We start from the raw sequence: 22,753 nt of genomic DNA, 5'->3' as shown, positions 1-22,753 counted from the left end.
TCATGATCTTACGGTGAGTTTGAGCCCCGCGTCGGGCTCTGTGCTGACAGCTCAGAGCCTGGTCTTGTTTCAGATTCTGTGTCTCCCTCTCTCTCTACCCCTCCCCTACTCATGCTCTGTCTCTGTCTCAAAAACAGATAAAACATTAAAAAAAAGAAAAAAACACCTTCTTTTACCCACTCTTAGGCAACTGGAGTCCCGAACTAGAGTCTATTTTAGGAGATAGGCCAGGTTTCTGAGTGTGAGGGAAAGAGCACCAGTCTAAAAATCAGAGCAAATAGGCCCTAGTTCTGGCTCTCTCATTCCTTAAAAGACCTTGGACCACTTATTCTTGGGACCTAGGTTTCTCTGGGACCCAGGTTTCTCATCTGATAACAAGACGTTTGAACTAGAGAGATGTTGACTCCACGAACCCATGTGACTCTTATCCAATATGGCGATGGTCCTTCGCCACAATGTGTAAAGTAGCTCAATCCATACACTCTGATCAAGTCCCCTTAGGAGCCATCGTCATGCGTTCGGTGGTAAAAAGATAAAGCGTGAGCCTTGACCTTTTAAGAACCATAGCTAGCAAACCTCAGGGAAGTAGCAAACTACAAATGACAGCATATAATCCAGGGTCGTACTGGGTGGCATAGACCATAGGGCTGAGATGGTTCAGAGAAGGGAGGCCGGACACCAGACACTTGGTTTCAGCAGAGGATTCATAGAAAGGTGCTGTTTCCTTAAGATTTTCAAGAGAAGTCGAAATTTACCAGGCGAGGCTGGCAGGAAGGAACCTGGGGACATATGGTGTTGTGAAAACCCAAGTCACGTAATGGAACATCACACTGGGGCACGGGGAAAGCCCCCACACCCAATGTGGTTGTGCCTTATCACTTGTTGGCATGATCACTGAGAAAAGTGAACTCCTAACCTGACATTCCTTCCATAGCATTTCCTGTCTCAGGTGATGGTGGCTCTCTTCTTTGTTTGGTTAAACCTTCAAATCACCTTGGACTCCTCTTGTTCGTGTCCGGGCAATCGCCAAATCCTAATGACTCTATCATCAAAAGAGATCCAAAATTCAAGTTCTTGTCTCTACCTTCACAGCTCCCACATCTCTCAGCTCGAGTGCTGGGTATTCTGTTTCTACCCGTGACTGCTTGCCTGCTATTCTCCGCATAGAGGTCAAGGGATCCTGTTAAAATGAAAGTCAGATCATGTCACTGTGATGGCCTCCCATGGAACCCAGAGTGAAAGTCAGTCCTTGTAATGACAAGATGCTACAGGATGTGAGCTGTCCCTCCTGTCTCTCCCCAGATCTCATATCTGTCATTCTCTCGTCTTCATTTGCTCCTTCCCTTCTGTCCAGCCCTACTAGCTTCCTAGTTAACTCCCGGCACACTCCAGCATCAGGACTATTGCAGTGGATGCTCCCTCTGCCTAGAAAATTCTTCCGTAAGACAGTAGCAAGCTCATACCCTTGCTGCCCTCTCAATGAGTCCTACCCTACGATCCCAACCCTCTGTATCATGTTCTTTTTCTCCCAGCACTTACTTTACTATATAATAAAATCATGATTTTCTTACATTTATTGCTTACTGCCTGGTTCCCCCAAACCCCTGCCCCACTAGAATATCAGGTCCATGAGGGCAGGAATTTAGGTCTGATCACTGCACTGCCTTAATACGGTGCCTGGCTCATAGAAGGACTCAACATATATTTGTTCAAGGAATGAATAAGTAAATCATGGCATTTTCTGATGAGCTGCTAATGAAGACAGAATGGGCTGGACAGTCACCATCAAAATGGGTATTTTCTCTTGCCCTGTTTTTGTGTCTGATAAGAAAATTAGTATCTCTGTTCTGATTCTCAACTGGATGCCAACCTATCCATTATGGAGTCAGAGGGGGAAAACAGAGTGATTGTACCAATAACTTCGCTTCTGGCTCTGTCACTCTCCCTGGACCTCATTTTTCCTGTTTGATTCAGTGCAAACTGGGGGCAATGATACAAATCTCCTAGGTTAAATAAGAAAACATAAAAAGCATTTTAGTACGACGCCTATTTTGTAAGCACTTAAGAGATTTTAATCAATTACTGATATGTAACAGACATTATGTCTTCTCCTAGAACCACCTTCAAGAAGGGCCTCAGAACTCAGGGGAAGCTCCTGGCTCTAAGGAAATTCACGGCAGAAGCGGGTGGGGGTGGCCTGCCAATCACGCCTCGGGGCTCTCACCCAGGACACCCTCTTTTCACTGCACACTCATTGCACCTGCAGATTTCCCCCAGGTTTGCATTTCCTCTTCTGCGAAGTCACCTCCCCGTGACAATCTTTTGCCAGCAAACCGGAAAAAGCCAGTTTGGGTCTTAAAAATAAATAAATAAATAAAATAAAAGCTAGCTCAAGGCCAACCTGGTAAGAACTGCCCTACCTGCCAGCGACTCCTTGTCTCTCCCTCCCCTCCCCTCCCCTCCACCCCTCCCGCAGGAATTAAGGAAAAGAGGCCGTCAGAAGGCACGGGGCGGGCGAGAAAAAGGTGGGCACGTCGAGGCTCCGGCGGCCAGGCGAGCGAGCGCAGGTAGAGGAGGTGCGGCCGGAAGGGCGCTCGCACCCCGCCCGCCCCGCCCTGCAGGCGCAGGTGCCAGCCAGGTAGCAGGAGAGGGCGGCGGGCGCGCTGATTGGCCGACGCGTGTGGGGCGACATCAGGCGGTGGGGCGGGGGGCGGGCGCGGCCGGCCTGGGGCGCCCGCTCTGCCGGGGGCGCGGCCCCTGCCCTGCTTCCCTTCTTCCCCGGGTGCGAACCAAGTCTCCCCCGCTGCCAAGTGGGTGACTGAGTCAGCTTGGTGGGAAAGGAGAGCGAATTTAGAAAGAACGATAAAGGTTTCCGGGCCGACAGGTGGCCGCCTCCAGAGGGAACCCGCCCTATAAAAGAGGCATTTCATTGGCCGCTGTGATGAGTGTCTTACGTGCTCACCCAGTGGATTCTCACAACAATCCTAAAACGCAGGGAGTGTTTTAAGTTCCCACTTTATAGATGAGGAAACTGAGCCCCAGAGAGGCTAAGAATTACCCAGACCTCTAGAGTCCGCAAGGGGCAGAATCAGGTTTCCAACCCACAGCTCTTTGCCTCCGAAGGGACTGAATTGCTAGCCTGCATTTTTTGTTTTTTAAAGACTGTAAGTTTCCGTTAATAAAGCATCTTCTTTTTACGATTGAAATATAATTGACATGTAATACTATATTAGTTTCAGATGCACAACATAGCCATTCGATATATGTATATATTGCAATGTATATCTGATACATATTCGATACATGTATCGGTGTATCTATTATGATGATATACCACGAATAATGGTCACAAGTCTAGTTAACATCTATCATCATACACAGTGACATTTTTTTCTTGTGATGAGAAACAGCCATCTTTAGAATGTTTGGCTTTGTTTTGCTTTGTTTGTTTAAATTTTAATTTTAATTCCGGTTAGTTAACATACAGTGTTATATTAGTTTCGGGTGCACAATTAGTGATTCAACAATTCTATACATCATCCGGTGCTCCTCACGAGTCCTCCTTAATCCCCATCACCTATTTCTTCCCTCCCCCTACCCACCTCCCTTCTGACAACCATCCGTTTGTTCTCCATAATTAAGAGTCTGTTTTTCGGGGCACCTGGGTGGCGCAGTCGGTTAAGCGTCCGACTTCAGCCAGGTCACGATCTCGCGGTCTGGGAGTTCGAGGTTAAGCGTCCGACTTCAGCCAGGTCACGATCTCGCGGTCCGGGAGTTCGAGCCCCGCGTCAGGCTCTGGGCTGATGGCTCGGAGCCTGGAGCCTGTTTCCGATTCTGTGTCTCCCTCTCTCTCGGCCCCTCCCCCGTTCATGCTCTGTCTCTCTCTGTCCCAAAAATAAATAAACGTTGAAAAAAAAAAAAAAAAGAGTCTGTTTTTGCGTTTGGCTTTCTCTTTGTGTCTTTTTTCCCCCTTTGCTTGTTTGTTTCTTAAATTCCACATCTGAGTGAAATCATACGGTATTTGTCTTTCCCTGACTGACTGATTTCACTTAGCCTTGTACTCTCCAGCCCCATCCATGTTGTTGCAAATGGCAAGATTTCATTCTGGTTTTTTATGGCTGAGTAACATTCCATTGTGTATCTCTCTATACCACATCTTCTTTATCTGTTCATCAACTGATGGCAACTTGGGCTGCTTCCGTATCTTGGCTATTGTGAATAATGCTGCAGTAAACACAGGGGTGCATGTATCCCTTTAAATTAGTGGTTTTGCGTTTTGGGGGTAAATACCCAGTAGTGAGATTGCTGGATCCCAGGGCAGATACAAGTGCCTCTACCACTGGGCCACCTGTCACCCCTCCCCTATTTCTCTGCAACTCTAGCTCTCTCCCTTCCCTCTCTCCATTTCCCTCCTTCTCCCTCTCCCTCACCTCTTTCTCTTTTTCCTTCTTTCCTCCAACTTCCCTTTTCACCTTCCCCCAGTCTCTATCCCCCCCTTTCTCACCTGCCTCTCTGCTTTCCCCTACCCCCTTCCTTATCTCTTCTCCATCCCTGCCCCCCTTCCTTCCCTTTCTCCCTCCCTCTTCTCTCTGACTCTCTCATGGGACAGAGAGGTCAGCTGTGGAAACAAGCAGAGTTAGCTCATCATGATCGACTTGGTTTCCTGGGAACGTGTTCCATTCCAGAATCCTGTCCTTGAATTCCTGACCCACGTCAGGTGCTGTGCTCAGGCCTAGGGAAACACAGGGAAAAACCACCCTCCCCAGCCTAGGTTCACAGGGCTATAAGGAGTCAGCTATTCAAACAACTAATGAGCACCTACTGGGATCCAGGCACTGGGTGCTTGCAGGGGTGAAACTGGCTTTACTCTGCCCTTAGGGAACTGGGAACTTGCCAGCACCTGCCTTTGGTGGCAGCATAACGAAGATGGAGGGGCACTGGGGGGCGTAAGGGGGCTACGGCTCCACTGGCCTGAAGGGGTCAGGGGTGAGCAGAGGACCGACAAAGAGCCTGGAACTATGCCTTCAAGCTGAGTTAACACCTGTCGAGTGGGTTCCCCCACCCGCTCCTGATGGGAACATAAATTGGGGTGCTACTCAAAGGTGCAGAGTTGGCACAAGCCACGAAGTGAAACTGCAAATATCCCCTGGCCGAGGTCTCTACCCCGTGGGATTTTAGTCTATGATTTCCTCCCAAAAGCTTGCCCGGAGACAGGTGCGGCGGTGTTCGCGGTAGCTTTGTCTGTCATCGAGAAAGCACAGGAAACAATCCCCAGGGCTGGGTTCAAGAAAGGAATGTGCTGGAATGAGTGCAGCCCGGAAAGAGGCAGGTTTGTATATGTTGCTACAGAAAAATAGCCGAGATATAGTAAGTGGAGAAAACAAGATGCAAAACCATGTAACTCATCATCCCTTTCTCTAAATGGGTTTAATGGGGGAGGAGGTGGATATGCTGGTCTGTGCTTTATAGATCGGGTGGGTGGGAAGCTCAAGAAACTGTCCGTAGCGGTTCCCTGTGGGGAAAGCCATAGGAAAGAGGAAAAAAACAAAAAAAACAAAAAAACCCGCATTTTGTTTTTATTTTGCATCTGTTCTGCTGGAGTCTGTCTGACCTTGTGTGATGGGCTGAATTGTGTCCTCCCCAAATTTCCTGTGTTGAAGGTCTAACCCCTCAGTACCTGAAAATGTGACTATGTTTAGACAGGGTCTTTAAAGAGGTGATTAAATGTAAATGAGATAATATAGGTGGCTGTGACCCAACATGACCATTCTCTTTATGAGAAGAGGAGACTGAGACCCCGATATGCACGGTGGATGTGGGGAGAAGGTGGCCATCAACAAGCCGAGGAGAGGCGTCAGGAGAAACCAACCTGCTGACACGTTGATCTTGGACTTCCAGCCTCCAGAACCGTGAGATGACACAATTCTGTTATTTAAGCCCCTCAGTCTGTGTTACTTTGTAGCCCGGGCAGACTCATCTACCATGTGAATGTATTACTTTTGAAATATATATTTATATGTATATTTGATATATATATTATATACTTCTCAGAAAGTCAGTGGAGTTATTTAACTTATTTATTTATTTATTTATTTACTATTTATAGACAGAGAAGGAGGGGGAGGGGCGGAGGGAGAGGGAGAGAGAGAGAATCTTAAGCGGGCTCCAAGCCCAATGTGGAGCCCCATGCAGAGCCCAGTGTGGGGCTTTATCTCACAGCTGTGAGATCATGACCTGAGTCGAAATCAAGAATTGGACATTTAACCAATGAAAAAAGCTCCTAGTAAGTGTCATGTCAGGAAATCCACTGTGCTTGGCCCGGTTTGGGAGGTGGGGAGCAGGGGAGAGGGGAGCAGGGGGGGGGAGGTAAGCAAAAGCAGGGACGTTCAAGGTCCCAGGGTGCTGGTGTGGTGGCAGTGGGCAGGGGGTGGGGAGGTATGTCTCAGTGAGCAGGTTGCTCAGGGTCAGGACTGGCAGGACTTTGGGCTCTGGAGGAGTTTGGTCTTGCCCCTGAAGGTGGTGGGGATGCGTGGAGGGTGTCCCGCAGGGAACAAGGATGCGGGCTGACTATTGCATGGAAAGACCATACAAGGGGACAAGGGTAGCGAAAACCAGACGGGGATCTGTTGTGGAAGTTCTGAGAGGTCACAGCAAGCCAGAACCTACGCAGGGCGATGGGCAGGGACTCTGGAGCCAGGCTACTGGGTTTGAATCCGCCTCTGTCACTTAGTTGCTGTGTGACCTTAGGCCAGTTGGTTAATCTCTCTGTGCCCCAAATCCTAGCTGCAGGGCAGGGATACTGAGAGTGGAGGGCGGTCGGGAGGCTCCACTGGATGAACATATGCCAACAGTTTGTAACAGTGTCTGGGTGTGGTAAGCACGCTCCTGTGTCTGGTTTGCTACGTTGTTACCTTCCCCAGGGTTGAACACATGATGCGTGATACATGCTTAACCCATTCTCCTGGGGTGATGGAGAAAGCGTGCAGCCCCGGGTTGCCGGCTCATATTAATTAGATAAGAGAAGGGAGTGTCCCAAGTCCACGCAATTAGAAAGGCGATGGGCTGGAATGTGAATCCAGTCTGTCTGTCTCCAAAACCTGAACTCTTAACACTATGTAACCTAGCTCGGGCCTGCTACTTAGTAGGACCTCAGTGAGTCATTTCTAAGTGAGTCGACTGAAATCAAGGTGCACAGAGCTTAAATGACGTGCCCAGGACCACACAGCTCGTCAGTAGCCGCTGGGAATAGAACCTCGCCTTCTAGTCGCACAGGCACATCTCAGGCCACCAGAAAGTGGGGAGGTCTCAGTGGTTGTGTGGGAATCCTCCGAGGTTCCTGGCGTCCGTGTCTGTGGAGTAAACTCTCTCTAAATGAGCAACGATGTGGCATCACACTGCATCAGAAGCGTATCACGGGATCTGCCGGCTGGAGCTCGACTCTCTGCTACTGGGCAAGTTCCGTGGCATTTCACTCCATTCCAGCAGCATATACTGGTCAGCCTTGCTCTTGATAAAACTCGGTAACGCGCTGGTCACCAGAGATCACTGACCTGACAATGTTGGTTGTTCAGTCCGGACAGGAATGAGGGTAAGAAATCAGCCTTCGGGAGCCCGACGGAGCTAGTTTCAGAGCCCTGCTATGTAAGTTTCCAGCCATCAGTCTTGGTGGGCTTAGCTTGTCTTTAAGCCTTGCCCACCCCTCCTGCACATGAGAACAGGAGAGTAAAGACATCCGACTCTCAATTATACGAATAGAAATTAGTATCCCTTAACTTTCCAGAAAGCTATGTCTCTTCAACCATTGAAATAGGTATTAACTGAACACTAAAGCTTGTATGTACTGACAACTGAATACATGCTTCAGCCTTCACTAAAAGCTTAAATATTCTTATTTGGGTTGCCTGCTTTACAGCCTGCTATACCCCCCTTTGAATGAACTTAAGAGAGCAGAAATGTATAGAATTTATTTTCAAACACATTTATTCACAAGGATTCCAATTTTGTAGGTTGGGCCTTGTGAGATGATAGAAAATACGTATATTGGTCTCTGCCCCAGTTCCTGGCACGGAGCTCCTGAGACCCTTGTAACTTCCCCAGATACTAGGAGCATCTTCTGTTCCTTTGTCTATGACTCAGTTCCTGACCCAGAGTTCCCAAACCCCTCGGAATTTCTGGGTGACAGGAGCGTTTTGTGTTCTAATGAAGTGACCCTTGGTGGGCTCCTGGATGGGGCTGGTCACCAGAAAGACGAAACCATGATTAGAAGCTTGGAATTTTCAGCCCCACCTCCCACTTTCTAGAGAGGGCAGAGGGGGTAGAAATGGAGTTGATGGTGAATATGCCTCCACGATGAAGCCTCCATAAAAATCCCAAAAATATGGGGTTCTGAGAGCTTCCAGGAGGTGACATACCCCACCTCCCTGGGGAGAGAAACTCCTGCGCTTGAGACCCTCCCAGACTTCACCCTATGTAAGGTCTCTTCATGTGGTGAAGAGAGAGAGAGAGAGAGACTCTGAACAGGGGAGGGGCAGAGGGAAAGAGGGACAGAGGATCCAAAGCAGGATCTGCACTGACAGCAGCCAGTGAACCCGATGCGGGGCTCGACCCCATGAACGGGGAGATCACAACCTGAGCCGTAGTCGTACTGAGCCACCCAGGGGCCCCCCAAGGCAGGTGTTTTAAAATGTAGGTTTCATCTTTATTTCAGTTCAGTGGGGCCCGCAGGCCAGAAGATGATTGCCATTGAAAAAATAGTTTGTTATTCCCAGTTCCCCAAGAGAAGGGGGCACATCATACCATTCGAGGCCACTCAGGGAGGCGCCAGGGCGGATCAGGAGGCAGAGAGAGCACAAGGAACTCATGGCAAGAGTCTGTATTGTGGTTTCTGCAGAAGCGATGTGCAAGGCAGGTTAAGCAGGCTCAGAACTCGGCCAGTCTGAATAATTTCGGCAGGCTCTGGGGCGTAGGGGCTGTCCTGAGTTGCATGATGCCTGGCCTGGGATGATGAATGCAAGGGAATATTAGCCAGTAGCGTAACAGTCCTGTGAGAACCTGAGGGAGGAGATGTTTGGGGTGTGGGCTTTGCATGTAAAAGGAGCCCTTGCTGGTGGGTCCTTTGATGTTTCTAGAAACTGGCTAGCCAGGGGAGGAGGAGTCCCTCTTGGGTCAGCAAGGCTTGAAGATGTCAAAGCGTCAGTGAGTGCAGAAAATAAAAAATATGATTAATACAGTGGGGCGGTGACCTTGGCTCTATGATGCCCTCAGAGAGGTTGGGCTGCGGAGCACAGCCAAGCTCTGCAGCCATGAGCAGCTGACGGAAGGTGCGAGATGTCCGAAGTCCTGTCACGCCCTCTGGGACGGGAGTCCCAGCTCTCCTACGGTTTGTTCTGCAGTGCAGCAGGGGTGAGTGTTGCCTCTCTATTTTGTAGCAGAAACACAGCACTCAGCCCGGACGACCTCCCCAGCAAGAAGCCTGGCTGTGAGAACTTCCACAGGCAGAGCATTTTCTCCTTTTTCAGAGTCATTTCATTTTGTTTGTTTTCCAGGAAAAGGACACATCGGAGGTCAGTGTACTGGCTTCAGATTTAGTTAATTCTATTAGTTTCCCCAGGGGAGGAACGGTCACCAGTGCTGTCTGTCTGTCCCGTACGGCCTCTCCACCAGCACTGCCCTACTCTAAACTGAGCCCTCACCCCATCTGGGGCTGGGAGAGACAGCACCTTGCTCACATTCACCTCTTTCTGATGGGAAGTGGTAAGAAATACATCCCCACATCATTGGGTGAAGGCACACTATTCATTAGTATGGCGTGTCAGCATTGTTTTGTTTATGTATATATTTTAAAATGTGGACAATACTTAGCAGTTGCTAATACTTACCGTTGCTAGAAAGAGCATTTATAAAATTTTTTTTTAATGTTTATTTATTTTTGAGAGAGAGACAGCCATGAGTGAGGAAGGGGCAAAAAGAGAGGGAGACACAGAATCCAAAGCAGGCTCCAGGCTCCGAGCTGTCAGCACAGAGCCCGATGTGGGGCTCGAACTCATGGAACATGAGATCATGACCTGAGCTGAAGTCGGACACTCAACCCATTGAGCCACCCAGGCGCCCCATAGAAAGAGCATTTATCAATATTCATCATTGTGGCATCGTGAGCTGAGTTTTTAGAGAGCATCTGTGAAGGAGAAAGGTCATAAGATTCCCAGTAGGCGTCTCTGTCCCCTTCCCCAAGCCCCTTGGAATCCAGCACCAGTGTGCAGAAGCAGAGGAAGTCACAAGTCCCTGGGTTCTCCGGAGAAGCCCGTGGACCCCCGGGGAGGCCGGCCTGGCCCAGCTGGGAGAGTTCTAAATGACCAGCAGAGCCAACAGGAAGAGGGGAGGGTGCCTGAGAGGAGTGAGGCGAAGCCAGGCGCAAATGAATGACCTGCTTTGTCTTCTCAGAGCCCCCTGAGAGGGAGTTAGGTAACAGATTGCCTGAAGCCACAGTTGACCCCCAACAAGAGGGTCAGGGAAGGCAATTGGGAAGACAGAGAAAGCTGATGGTGATTTTCACCGTATTTCGTCTTCTAAAGAGGGTGAGTTCTAAGGGGGGGTTGACTACCTGCCCGGTGTGTGCCAGCCTGCAACCTCTGAGAGGCTCAGAGAGACAATGAACTCATTTTGGAAAAAAGAAGGAAGAGTTCTAGAAGCATGGGGGAGGGGAGGGGTTGGAGCCCCGGAACAAAGAAGTGAGGCTCCTGTGGCCACAGCACAAGGTAGGGGGAAGAAGAGCGTGGTTGGATGGAGATTGCAGAGTACGTTCTTCTCTGTGACATGCGACGGAGCACTCTTTTCAGACTCTCCATGACACCCTCAGTAAAAGGTAGACCCTTCATCAATGGCATGCTTCAGGTTTACTCTTCTGAGCATTGAGTCTCACTCCTTACCCATCCCCTGCCTCTGGTGCCCAGCACAGTTCTTGATACATAGTAGGTGCTCAATTAGTGTTTACTGCATGAAAATGTCTCCGTGGATTTGCCTTATCTTCCCATCACCACATCCCAAGTCCAGGATGGACCTGGATTATTCCAGTGTCTTTTCCACAGCTGCCACCTTTCCAGGCTGTCCCATTGTAAATGTAGCCTGCATTCCATCGCCACTGATCTCCAACACCACCTGGATGGTAGTTTTCATTGACTGATCAAACTTTAGCCGTTCTATCCTTTCCTTCTTGGAAATCTGAAAGGGCCCCCCATTGCCTAGAATCCCATCTACATTCTCCATCCCGAGGGTTTAAGTCACCTGGGGAGTTTGAAAAATGGGAAGAACTCAGGTGTGTCAAAAGTTCTTGCAAAACATTCGGAGCGATACAGGTATGAGTTTCCTGTGGTAGTCATTACTCTTTCCAGTTTTCTCTCACCCAGATACACAGTAAGAGGGCATGTTCCTGCCTCTTAAACTTGGGTGTGGTTGCTGGGTTTGCACTGGCCAAAGAGTGGAAATGAGTGTATCACTGGGTGGAAGCTTTAAAAATCTATGTGTCATCTGCCACACTCTTCTTTTCCAGGAGTAAGACCACCCTGGCAGGTCCCCAAGTCATCCTCTGGGGTGAGAACCTCACAGAAGAAACCCCCAGGGCTGATGTGAGACAGGCATATGGTAGGAATTACTGTTCCCCTTTACAAAACAGGAACCATTACACCTCGTATGGCAGGAGGGGAGTGGGAAGGAGGCTCTTACCCAGGTCACTCTGCTCTTCAGGGGTAGAACCAGACCTCCCTGCTTCCAGTGGGAGACCTCATCACCAAGGTGGCCACACCTGGCCCTTCCAGGAAGACACATGGGTAGAATGAGAGACACAGAAACTTTGTCGTTAGACAGACCTGATTCAAATACCAACTTTGGTGTTCGCCAAGGAGTCCCAGTTGACAACAATAACAATAGTCTGTCCTATAAGTTTATGGGAAAGGTGAAGTAAGCTAGGGTGGGGAGCCCTGGCGGGCATGCGTAGGTCAATTAGCCTTGTCTCTTTCCCGGTTTTGCTCTCTTCTGAAACCCTGGAATGATCACAACCACCGTCACCTCTGAGATCTTGCTCAAGATGTTCTCCCTGATTATAAATCCCTCCCCACCTCCTCCCCACACTCCTCTCGGAGCCCAGCTGAAGTCCCTGCTTTTCCACACTGCCTTCTCCTGTATTCCTATTCGCACTCTTCTCCTCCCACATGGATTTAGCTGTTTCCCTGGTGAGAAGCTTATCTCCCTACCTATTCCAGACCTACTCACGGGCATTGACTAGCCTCAGCTTCCTGTATCCTTACTGAGTCAGTGGCTCTGGGCACCTCCTTTCGCATCACTGTGCCTAATTCCTCCCTTATCCATGTGGGGAGTCACTCGAGGGGCTCTGAAGACTCTCCCACCCATGGCCATCAGGTGAGTAAATTCAACAACTGGGCCCAGTCTACAAGTAGGAAGAGACCCCTGGGGATGGGTTGGCTTTCTTGAGCGCCTCTATGGACCAGGCATCGTATCCAGTGCCTTGCATTATCTCTAGCTGTCAGAAGGACTCTAGGTCACGAGGTGTTTATAGACGAAGAACACAAACTTTGGCGGTATTTGGTAACTTAATTGGCAACGATCAATTGAGAACGATTTCTTGCTAATAACCTGGTATTTCTGTGTCAAGGACTGTGCTAGTGATTCAGAGAGGTAAAGAAGGCAGATGTGATTCCTAGTTCCATGGAACTCACAGCCCAGCTGATGAGACATTCAATGATTCTGTGAACCCTCCTCCTCTGCCACATCCTGTTCGTCATATTCCATGTATGAGAAGCACCATCATCCCTGCAGTTACCTCTAATTCAGCACCTCTCATAAATTGCCACCAAGCAATTTTATAAAGATTGCTGGTTTCCAGCCTGTCTGGCCGTAGTCCAACAACTCTCACTAGAGGCCTTCATTCAGCCTGATAGGGTTGGGGGTTTTGTTTCTGGGTATGCGTCTTTTAAGTATATCTGGAAAATTTCCTCACTGAAGACCGTTATGTTGCTCAAGGTGCCTTGAATTCTGTTGGATGAGTTCACGTTTTGAACCTTAGCCTCCTGCAAGTTGCAGAGAGAAGCATCTTTTCTTATGTCCTTATAGTGCTGAGTATCCACCCAGCAATCCACTCAGTCACTCATTCACTCCTCAAGCACTGAATGAGCACAGCCACGTGACAGACAACGTGCCTGACACAGCAGATATGAGCTCCCATCTAGCAGTGGGGTTTGGGGGTCTGGACAAATAATCAGGCAAGGAGTGTAAAGGGTGGTTGGCCCTGGTCCCTCCAGGTCTGGGCTCCATCAGTCATCTCTCTTCTGAAGTGTGATCAGCTTCTTCCTCTTCTCTGCTTCTCCTTCTCTACCAGTTCTTTTTAAAAGCCTATTTCATATCATAAAGCTCCACACTGAGCTGGTGGTCCTTGTAGGTATCATTCTACTTTTCTCCCTCCTCATTCAGACTTGTAAGCAGAAGAATCTACATTCTCAGCGTCCACCTCGTCCTCTTCACTTCATTCCTCAACCCATGGCAATCCATTCACCAACTTCAGTCATTACTGCTCTTTTGTTGTTGTTATCGTTGTTTAGCTTTTATTTCATGATCATACTCTTCGCTCTGCAATCCAACTGAACTTGGAGGGGAGTGAGGAAAACAAGGGACCGTGGAACTGCAGAGGGAGCACAAAGATTATAGGAGATTTCGAGCAGATGGGGGCAGAAGGGCGCTCTCCCGAGCTACAGAAGGAATGTTCTGGTAGTTAAGATAAAAGTCAAGTCAAATTTATTAGATTTGTCCACAGTCAGCAATGCCGATCTTCTTGCTGGTCTTGCGGCTCCTGGACCCAAAACGTTCCATGACTTTGGTGATGTTCGTGCACTCCTTCACCTTGCCAAACACCACGTGCTTGCCATCCAACCACTCCGGCTTGGTGGTGCAGAAGAAAAACCGGGAACCGTCACGTTGGATCCAGCATTCATCATGGACAGGATGCCAGGACCTGTGTGCTTCAGGACGAAATTTCCATCATCAAATTTCTCCCATAGATGGACTTGCCACCAGTGTGATTGTGGCATGTGAAATCCCCACCCTGGCACATAGATCCCAGGATAATCCTGTGAAAGCAGAGACCTTTGTAACCAAATCCTTTCTCCCCAGTGCTCAGAGCACAAAATGTTTCTGCTGTTTTTAGAATTTTGTCTGCAAACAGCTCGAAGGAGATGCGGCCCAAGGGCTCCACGTCCACGGCGATGTCGAAGAACACAGGGGGGTTGACCATGCCTGGGCGGCGTGGGTGGTTCTGGGGTGGCAGCGTCCGCAAGGCCCATTACTGCTCTTTCTAAAGACTCATGACCTACTATGTTCTGACCAGCAGCTGTGCTTATCTTTTTCTTTCTACAGTATTTAATGGTGTTGGTCCTCTAGCCTCTGCTCTCAGCAGCCTCATTCTCCTGGCTCTCCTTGTCTTCTCTGGTCTTTCTCCTTGTCTGTCTCCTTTGTAGTGGTTCTCCTCCACCTGCTTCTTGGTGCTAACACTCCCAGACAACTTGGCTTTCTTCTCTGGACATCCCTCTTCCTGGGACATCTTATTCACTCTCATGGTTTTAAACTAGAATTTACCTACTGATGGCTTTGCTATCTAAAGCTGTAGATAGAAAAAAAAAAAGGCTGTAGATAGAGACTAATCAGTATTTGGATGCAAATCAGAATATCTGCTAAATATTTACATTTTGATTTTTCATAAACAACTTAGATTCAACTTGTCCTGAATGAATCTTGGTCATCCAAGAGGATCCTGGCTTTTGCCTTCACTAAGAACCACCAATTTCTATCTTTCTGTTTTTAAAATCGAAGCTTAATCTCTTTCTTTCATTCTATTTATGCCCTTTTCCAGCTCCTTGTCATCTTTCACCTGGATACATTCCATCTCCTTCTATCTCTGTCTCTTATTCTTCACCATCTCTCACCTTGGCCCTTCTTTTCCCTGATCCAGCAGGTCTCCCTAGCTCATGCCACACTGCTTGCAGCTCTGTCCACTGAATTACTGCCATAGAGGTCTTTGTGAAAACTCATATCTGACCACATTGCCTCCCTATGCAAAACCCTTCAATGGCACTCATCACTAATGGGATAAAACTCCTTAACCTGGAAGTGTTGGGTGGTCTCCATTTGTCCTTCCAGATCGACTTGCCACCTTTCTCTATCCTTCTCTGACCTAGGAGACTGACCTCATAGACTGGTTCAGCTGGGCTCATTCACCCTCTGGCCTCTGCTTGGGTTTGGCCATGGGGAAGCACCAGAAAGATGTCAGGAGGCAAGAGGAGAAAGAAGCTGGATATTTTCCTGCTTCCCTCTGGACTGGCCAGAGGTTCTCTTACCAAAGGCTCCACATCCGGGGGGGGGGGGGGGGGGGAGGAGGGGGGGGAGTCTCTAGGGTCAAAGTCACCATTTCCACCTTGGGTTCTAGTAAAATCCTCTCTTTTTGCTCCTTCTGGGTGAGTGCTGGCTGCCTGGCTCGGAGTTGCTGGCCCAGGTATCCCCCTACTCCTTGGTGATTTCCCTCAACTCTGGCAACATCTTGCAATAGTCCCTTCATTAAACTCCCTTTTGTTGCCCTGCATCTTACATGCATCTTACACCTGTATCTGGCAAGCACTCACTCGATTGGTGGCAAATGAGGCTTTCTGTAGGCTGGCCACTGCTTCGTCTTCTCCATTCCATCCGCAGGCATTGCCCCCCAGCAACATCCCGCTGCTTGAGGCTCTCCGTGGAGCCACGCTTTCACTTACCACCATGTCCTTGCCCATGCTAACCCCATGTCTAAGTCCTGAGGCATCACCTCATCTGAGAAGGCATCCATGTGTCCAAGCTGGGTTTAAGGTTCTGTGTGTTTTCATTGTATTTGTCGCTTTCTTATTAAATTCGTCTTTTACCTTGACATTTAAGAGCATCGGATTTAATGACAGATAGCTTGGGTTCAAACCCCCATCCTGCCTCGATTTTTCCCTCTGAAAATCAAAAGTCCCTCCCTTGTAGGATTGCCGTGTTGGTTAAGTGAAGTAATACACGCTGAATGCATAATGCAATGCCGGGCACGTAGCAATGTCCGCTAACCGTGAGCTTTTAGCCGATGTCTGCCTCTTGCCCTTGAGAATCAGTTCTATGAAGAAAAGGATCTTTACTTGGTCAACTTTCGTCGCCCGGATGTGATTTAATGACTGGCATAGGGTGGGTGCTCAATGCAAAATTGTTGAAATAAAGAAGGAATAAAAGGTGGGAGGAAGAAGGGAAAAGTTAAAAAAGAGAGAGGAAAAGGAGGGATGCCAGACTTGAGGGAAGCACAAGGGCACCGGAAGTCAAGAAAAGGAATCCTGGCTCAGCTGGAGACGGGAAGGGAACAGAGGGCGGGGAGGAGCATTAGAAAAGGACTCTTACAGTTGGCCACAGGCGCAGTGCAGGGGGAGGGTCCTCCAGGCAGACACAAGCGTGGGCAGTGGACAGAGGCAGTTGGCTTGAGAGGGCACAGGGCACTCTGGAAAGGGAAAGTGGTTGGATTTTGTTGGACGGTTACCTAGCAAGAGCTGAAGGTCGTGGGAAGAGGGGATACTGGCAGGGCAGGTGGGGCCGAGCACCTCCTGTATGCTGCACTGCATTTGGATTCTATTCTGAAGGCGATGGGGAGCCACTGAGGAGTTTGAAGCAAGGGAGTGACCTGACCAGATGTGCTGCCCACCACCCTTCCTGGTCTCTGAGCAGTCCATGCCAAGCAAACAACACCTGCCCAGCCCAGCCCAGTCTGCCTCTCCCAGCCGGCATCATCTGTCACCAGCTAGCATCTTTGACATTTGTCACATCCAGGGTGACCGTTGGGAGAAGGAGCTTTGGAGTGAGACGGACTTAGGTTCTAGGTTATTGGACTTGCTCAAACCTCATTTTTCTCCCCTGTAAAATGGGCACAAGGTCCTGCACCTTCCTGAGGGAGATGTTATGAGCTAATGTGCTAAGGCTCTCGGTTGTCTCCTGCTTTTCCTGATGTTATAGTTATAGCCTCAGGGCTGTGGTGTCCCAGCTGCAACACCCACCCATATGACATGCTCCTGGTGAATCAGAACAATTTCAGCCATCTGTGAGAGGCCCTCCAAGTCCCTGGCAGGCTCTGGAATGTGAAGAGCCTCAGGCTGTTTTTCATCAGATGCTGCCGAGATTGCTTAAGTTTCTTTCTTATCTCTTCAAGTGAAAAAAAAGATTGCACAGAAGCCCTGGGAGCAGATAGCTCCCACCTCAATCAGTGGCGGAGGGATGATTGGCTTCCAAGTTTGGGTTTGTTTTGTGCCTTCGGCAGCATGTGGAGCTGACGGGAGAGCAGACATGGCCTGGCTCTCAACTCTCCTTCGTCTTAAGTGTATTTAGCAGTCCATAGAGTCTTGAGAATCAAGAAGCCATTCTTGGAGACTCTTCTGAAAGAATCGAGCTCATGGGATGTTGCCTGAATTTCACCTTAACTCTGAAAGGACAACAAATCGCCCTGATACTGGAGGGGGTGATATATCACTGGTCACCTTCTTACTGAAAATGTCAACTCCAAAGTCGCATTCCAATATAATAGCTCTTCCTGACCATTTAGAAATTAGTTACTTCTTTTATCCATAAAGGAATAGTACCATAAACCACATGAAATTGCTGTTTTGTGGGTCAAAAATGACGGAATGTTGGCAATTTCATGTGGCTTAGATTATTGCAAAGCACAGTGAATGAATTTTAAAGTACAAAGTGTAAGGAGATCTCTCTCCTATTCCAGCCACCTGCTTCCTCTCCCCAAAGGCCATAGCTGCTGCTAGTGACTTGAGAAACCACTGGATACAATTTGAGACATGCTTTACACACGTATTAGTTTATAAGCATATGGAGGCCTGATAAGCATGCTGTTTCATTAAACCTTTATTTCTTTGGTTGCATCTCTTAGAAGTCATTCCAGGTAGCTCATTCATGTTTTTAAACTGTGCCTATGGATATGTCCATTGTTTCCAGTGTTTTGCTATTATCAACAACGCTGTACAAGCATCCACACATGCACATCTTTGTCACGTGTAAGTAGACGTAGCTTAAATCTCTGAAAGGGAAATTTTTAGACTAAAGGGCTTAAGATTTAAAATTTTGAGGAATCCTAACAAATTCCCCTCAAAATGACTTATACAATTTACATTCCCTCCAACATAAGAGAAGCGAAGGCATGGGGGGCTGAAGCAAACTCATCTTCTAGACTCCCTTGCCCACTGGCTCCTGTTAAGATTGGCCAGTGGAGCAGAGAGAGGGAAGAAGCCAGGACACTGCTCTCTCTCTCTCTCTCTTTGTCTATTTCTGCTGTCATTCCCAGTAGTCACTGATGCTAGTTCCCCCAAAGGATTCCTTCCTCCAGGGTCCCAGCTCCAGATGGGTGCCCTGGCTCCTGGACTCACTATGCCTTGTTTGTCCTTTTAGCTTTTCCAATATCTTTGTAACTAATTCCCCATTCTAAATCACCTCTATTGAAGTATTTGCTTTAGTTTTGTGTGTTTGATTCCTTCCTGCCACCCCACCCCTTAACTGGACGCTGAACCGGCACACCCAGAGTTGGCAGAAGTGAGGAGAAATGGCCATGTTCTTATACTGTTGGGAAGAATGAAAACAGTTGCAAAATTTTTTGGTAGGCAGTTTGGCAATATGTGCCAAGAGCTTTAAAAATGAGTGTGCTCTTGCCCTATCTTTTAGAGATATGTGTTGAAATGTTTATGAATGAAATGATGTACGTCTGTCACTGACTTCTAAACAATCCAGGGGGGAGAATAATTGGGACATCGTGTAGACCAAATGAGATTTGGGTTGGTAGTTGTTTAAACTGGGTGAAGGATACTTAGACATTCATTACGCCCATCTCCTTCCTTGTGAATGTTTGAATTTTTCAATAGTAAAAAGTGTCTTTCAAAAGCCAAATCTTGGGCATTGCAGTCTACTTTCTAGGGATTTATCCTAAAGAAAACAAGTTCCTCAATGTAAAGAAAAATAAATATCTTTAAAGATAGTTTTTTTGTTTGTTTGTTTTAGAGATGGAGTGAGTGAGTGAGACTAGGGGAGGGGGGCAGAGGGGAAGAGAGAGAGAGCCAGAGAGAGAAAGAGAGAGAGAGAGAATCTCAAGCAGGCTCCAGACTCAGCACAGAGCCAGTTGCGGGGCTCAATCCCATGACCCTGGGATGATCACCTGAACCAAAATCAAGAGTTTGACGCTCAACAGACTGAGCCACCCAGGCGCCTCTAAGGATAGTTTTTAACAGCATTGTTTATAATAAACAATTGGCAACAATCTAATTTTTCAACAGTGGAAAGGCTCTACCATAATTTCAATATATCACATACCGCAAACTGTTTAAGCTTAAAAAAGATGTTGCAGAAACAAGTCTATCATCAGAGACGTTCATGCCTTTTTTTGGTTCATGACAATTTAAGTAAAAAAAAAAAACAAAAACAAAACAAGTTATAAAAGCATGAGATATTGTAATCCAATGAAAATATTTTTACATGTGTCTAACGGAGGATGTGAGGGATCCATACCCAAGTATGATCAGTGTTGTCTCTCTCTCTCTCTTTTTAAAGTTTATTTATTTATTTTGAGAGAGAGAGAGAGGCAGAGGAGAGAGAGAGAGAGAGAGAGAGAGAGAGAGAGAGAAATGTGGGGTGACCGGGAAGGTCAGAGGCAGAGAATCCCACGCAGGCTCTACGCTGTCAACACAGAGCCCAGCTCTCGATGTGGGGCTCGACCTCATAAACTGTGAGATCATGACCTGAGCTGGAATCAAGAGGTGGATGTTTGACTGAGCCACCCAGGTACCCCAATCAGTATTGTCTCTTGACGGATGGGGCTGTGCTCTTTCTTCCTTACTTGTGTGCACTTTCTGGTTCATTTGTTATTGTTCTTGTTATGATGTACTACTTTGGAATTACCAAAAATGACTAGCACATTCTCTCTCTGCCCCCCTCCACCCCAGCCCCTTCTTTTTTTTAATGGCCCCTTTCAAATGGACACTGCCCTGGATGGAAGGTGTGCGTGCACTCATTGTGATAAGGAGAGGAAGGGGGTCACACCTTAGCTTCTTTCTAGCAAATGCCAATTATCTGTCAACCTTTGCCAGGCAGGGCTTAGGAGAAAATGAGCAGTTTGGGGACAGAGGGAGGGAAGAGAACAGTGGGTGGGGAGATGGGGGCGACCACAGTGGCTTCCACACTTGGCTGACACCTGTGATCGGGGACTCAGGGGTGAGAAGCTGTGGATGACAGGGACAGACACGGCCTGGCATGGCCCCATCACATGATCCTGGCTATGCTGGCCTTGTCCCCTCTTACGTGCCTCTGTCTATCAGACTACTGGTCCCCCCGCCTGGGATTGGCTTCAGTTTTGCCTTTGCCTGCCCTTCAGCACATGATGCCTCCTGTTTCGAGTGATGCTCTCTTCTTGATATCTGCCATCCCACCTGCTGACCCATTTTTGTAGTCTAATGATGATAAAGAACCAAGAAATAAATGATGCACCAGAAAGACTATAAGAAGCTTCACAAACACCATCTCATTAAATCACCAGTGCTCTGCAAAAGTGACAACATCCCCCTGTTCGGCAGACAAGAAACTGAAAGAAGCAGAGAAATGAACTGACTTCCCCAAGCAACTCCCCCCACCCTGCCCAGGCACTAGGGGGGCTGGAGTGGGTTTCAAACCGAGGTCCTCGCTCTTTCCGTTATGTGGTAGTTGCTTTCATGCCTGGATTTTTGCCTGTGGGTGTGGGCTCTGGAGGCAGGCAGCCTGGGGAAGATTCTAGGCTCTGCCTCATTCCCACTCTGACCCTGGTAAATGGCAAACTTCCCTGCACCCCCGGCTCCCTATCTGTAGGATGGTATTGACCACAGGGCGGTCACTAAGATGAAATGAAATCATGCAGGGAAAGCACGGTGAACAGTGCTGGGCGGAGCAGATCTCAACCTTAACCAGGCATCGCAATCATCTGCGCAGCTTGAAAAATCCCTGTGCTTCGATGACACTGGTCTGGGAACAGCCCGGGCAGTGCGGTTTTCTCAAGCTCCCCGGGTGATCCTGACCTGCAGACAGGGTTGGGAGTCACAGCCCCTAGTATCAGAAAGCACCCTGTCTGGTCCTCACACCTGCTTCTGTGTCTGGCCCTGCCTGGTTCCCAGAGTCCGAGGTTCCAGGCTCAAGCTTCCCGGACCACAGTGGTGTGTTTCTTCTGGGTTCTTAGGCTCCTCCTGGAACCCATCCGGGTTCTCGGACTCCTGCTTTTGCTGAACCCCAGCCTGCCCTGGGGCTCCCGGTACTTGACTCAGAGACACCCCCCTGCCCAGTTCTGAGAAAGACAATTCCAGAGCATTTGTGCTGCCAGAAGAGCGTGCAGAAGGTGTTGAGGCTTGAGCACCCTAGATGCTCTGGAAACCCTCCGTGGTCCAGCAGACACACCCCCTCCCCTGCTGGTCATTACGGGGGCTGTCACTTGACTTTGGAAGCCAGTTCTGACTGCATACAGCACACCAGTGTCATTGCCAAGTCACATTGCACATGGCGGTCAGGTTCTAGGGTCAGTACCTGCTTTGTAGAAATTCATTTTAGTCAAAATTGCCTTGGGGCGCCTGGGTGGCTCAGTCAGTTGAGCATCGGACTTCGGCTCAGGTGGTGATCTCACAGTTCCTGAGTTCAAGCCCCGCACGGAGCCTGCTTTGGATCCTCTGCACCTCTCTCTCTGCCCCTTCCCCACTCTCACTCTCTCTCTCAAAAATAAATAAAACATTGAAAAATTATTATTTAAAAAAAATGCCCTTATGGACTTTCTTTGGCGGAGTGCCAGAAGAAGTCATTGGTTTGCATTTAAAGCTGAAATAAACAGGATAATTCTCAACACTGGGAGTGACGGAGTAACAGCAAAGTCACCTCTTCCACGTCGCGTGGAAACCCCTGCGGACCACCTGCTGCATTCTCACCTGGACACTTCTGTCTCCACCCCAGGCCCTCCGCAGTGTGGAATGCACTGTGCACCCTGAGGATGTGTCACAATTTCCCTGTTGTCCAGTCGTTCTCTAATAGGGGAGAGTCTGTCCCCAGGGCACCGAGGACCCTCACACCTAAAGGCATGCTGCCTCTTTGTGCCGGCGAGGCTGCAGGAGACCAGGGATTGAATCAGAGACCCCCGTGCGGCCAGGACTGCTGAGCAATGTTTTGGTCCTTTTATGATGACGGTTGAGAGAGTCTCTCCAAGCTCCGCAGGGGCCACTCTCTGTGCACATTTGGTTTGCCCAGGGAACCCCCTTTCCCTAAAGGTCTGATCTCCACCATCATGTCTTTAGGGAAGGCTTCTCTGACCTTGCGACCACTCCTCCCCCTCCTCCGGCTACACTTGCTGCCTAAGCTGATTGCACTTTCCACCCCACCAGTTGGCCCTACACCATGCTTCCAGCCCCGTGGCATGTTTACACTGGAGCTTCCAGCTTTCGAAAGTGCTCTAGTGGCCAAATGAAGGGCCCCTGCAGCCAGAACGCTTCGGCTTGACTTCCACGTCTGATACTTACTATGACCTCAAGCGAGTTTCCTAACTTCCTTGGCTCCTTCAGAGGAAGAAGGGTAGTGCCTCCTTGTGAGGGATTCTGAGGATTAAAGGAGATAATACACATGGGCAGAGCAGGGCCTGGCTTGCGGTCCACGCTCCGTA

The 22,753-nt window shown here is 48.7% G+C and overlaps 1 pseudogene; it reads right to left on the bottom strand.

Moving 5' to 3' along the window:
* Window positions 1-13,803: 13,803 nt before the first annotated feature.
* Window positions 13,804-14,461, bottom strand: LOC109499474 (annotated as a pseudogene).
* Window positions 14,462-22,753: the final 8,292 nt, after the last annotated feature.

Source organism: Felis catus, chromosome B1 (assembly GCF_018350175.1).
Source record: "Felis catus isolate Fca126 chromosome B1, F.catus_Fca126_mat1.0, whole genome shotgun sequence".
NCBI lineage: Eukaryota > Metazoa > Chordata > Mammalia > Carnivora > Felidae > Felis > Felis catus.
The sequence above is the reverse complement of the archived record's forward strand: the minus strand, read 5'-3'. Positions and strand labels throughout refer to the sequence as shown.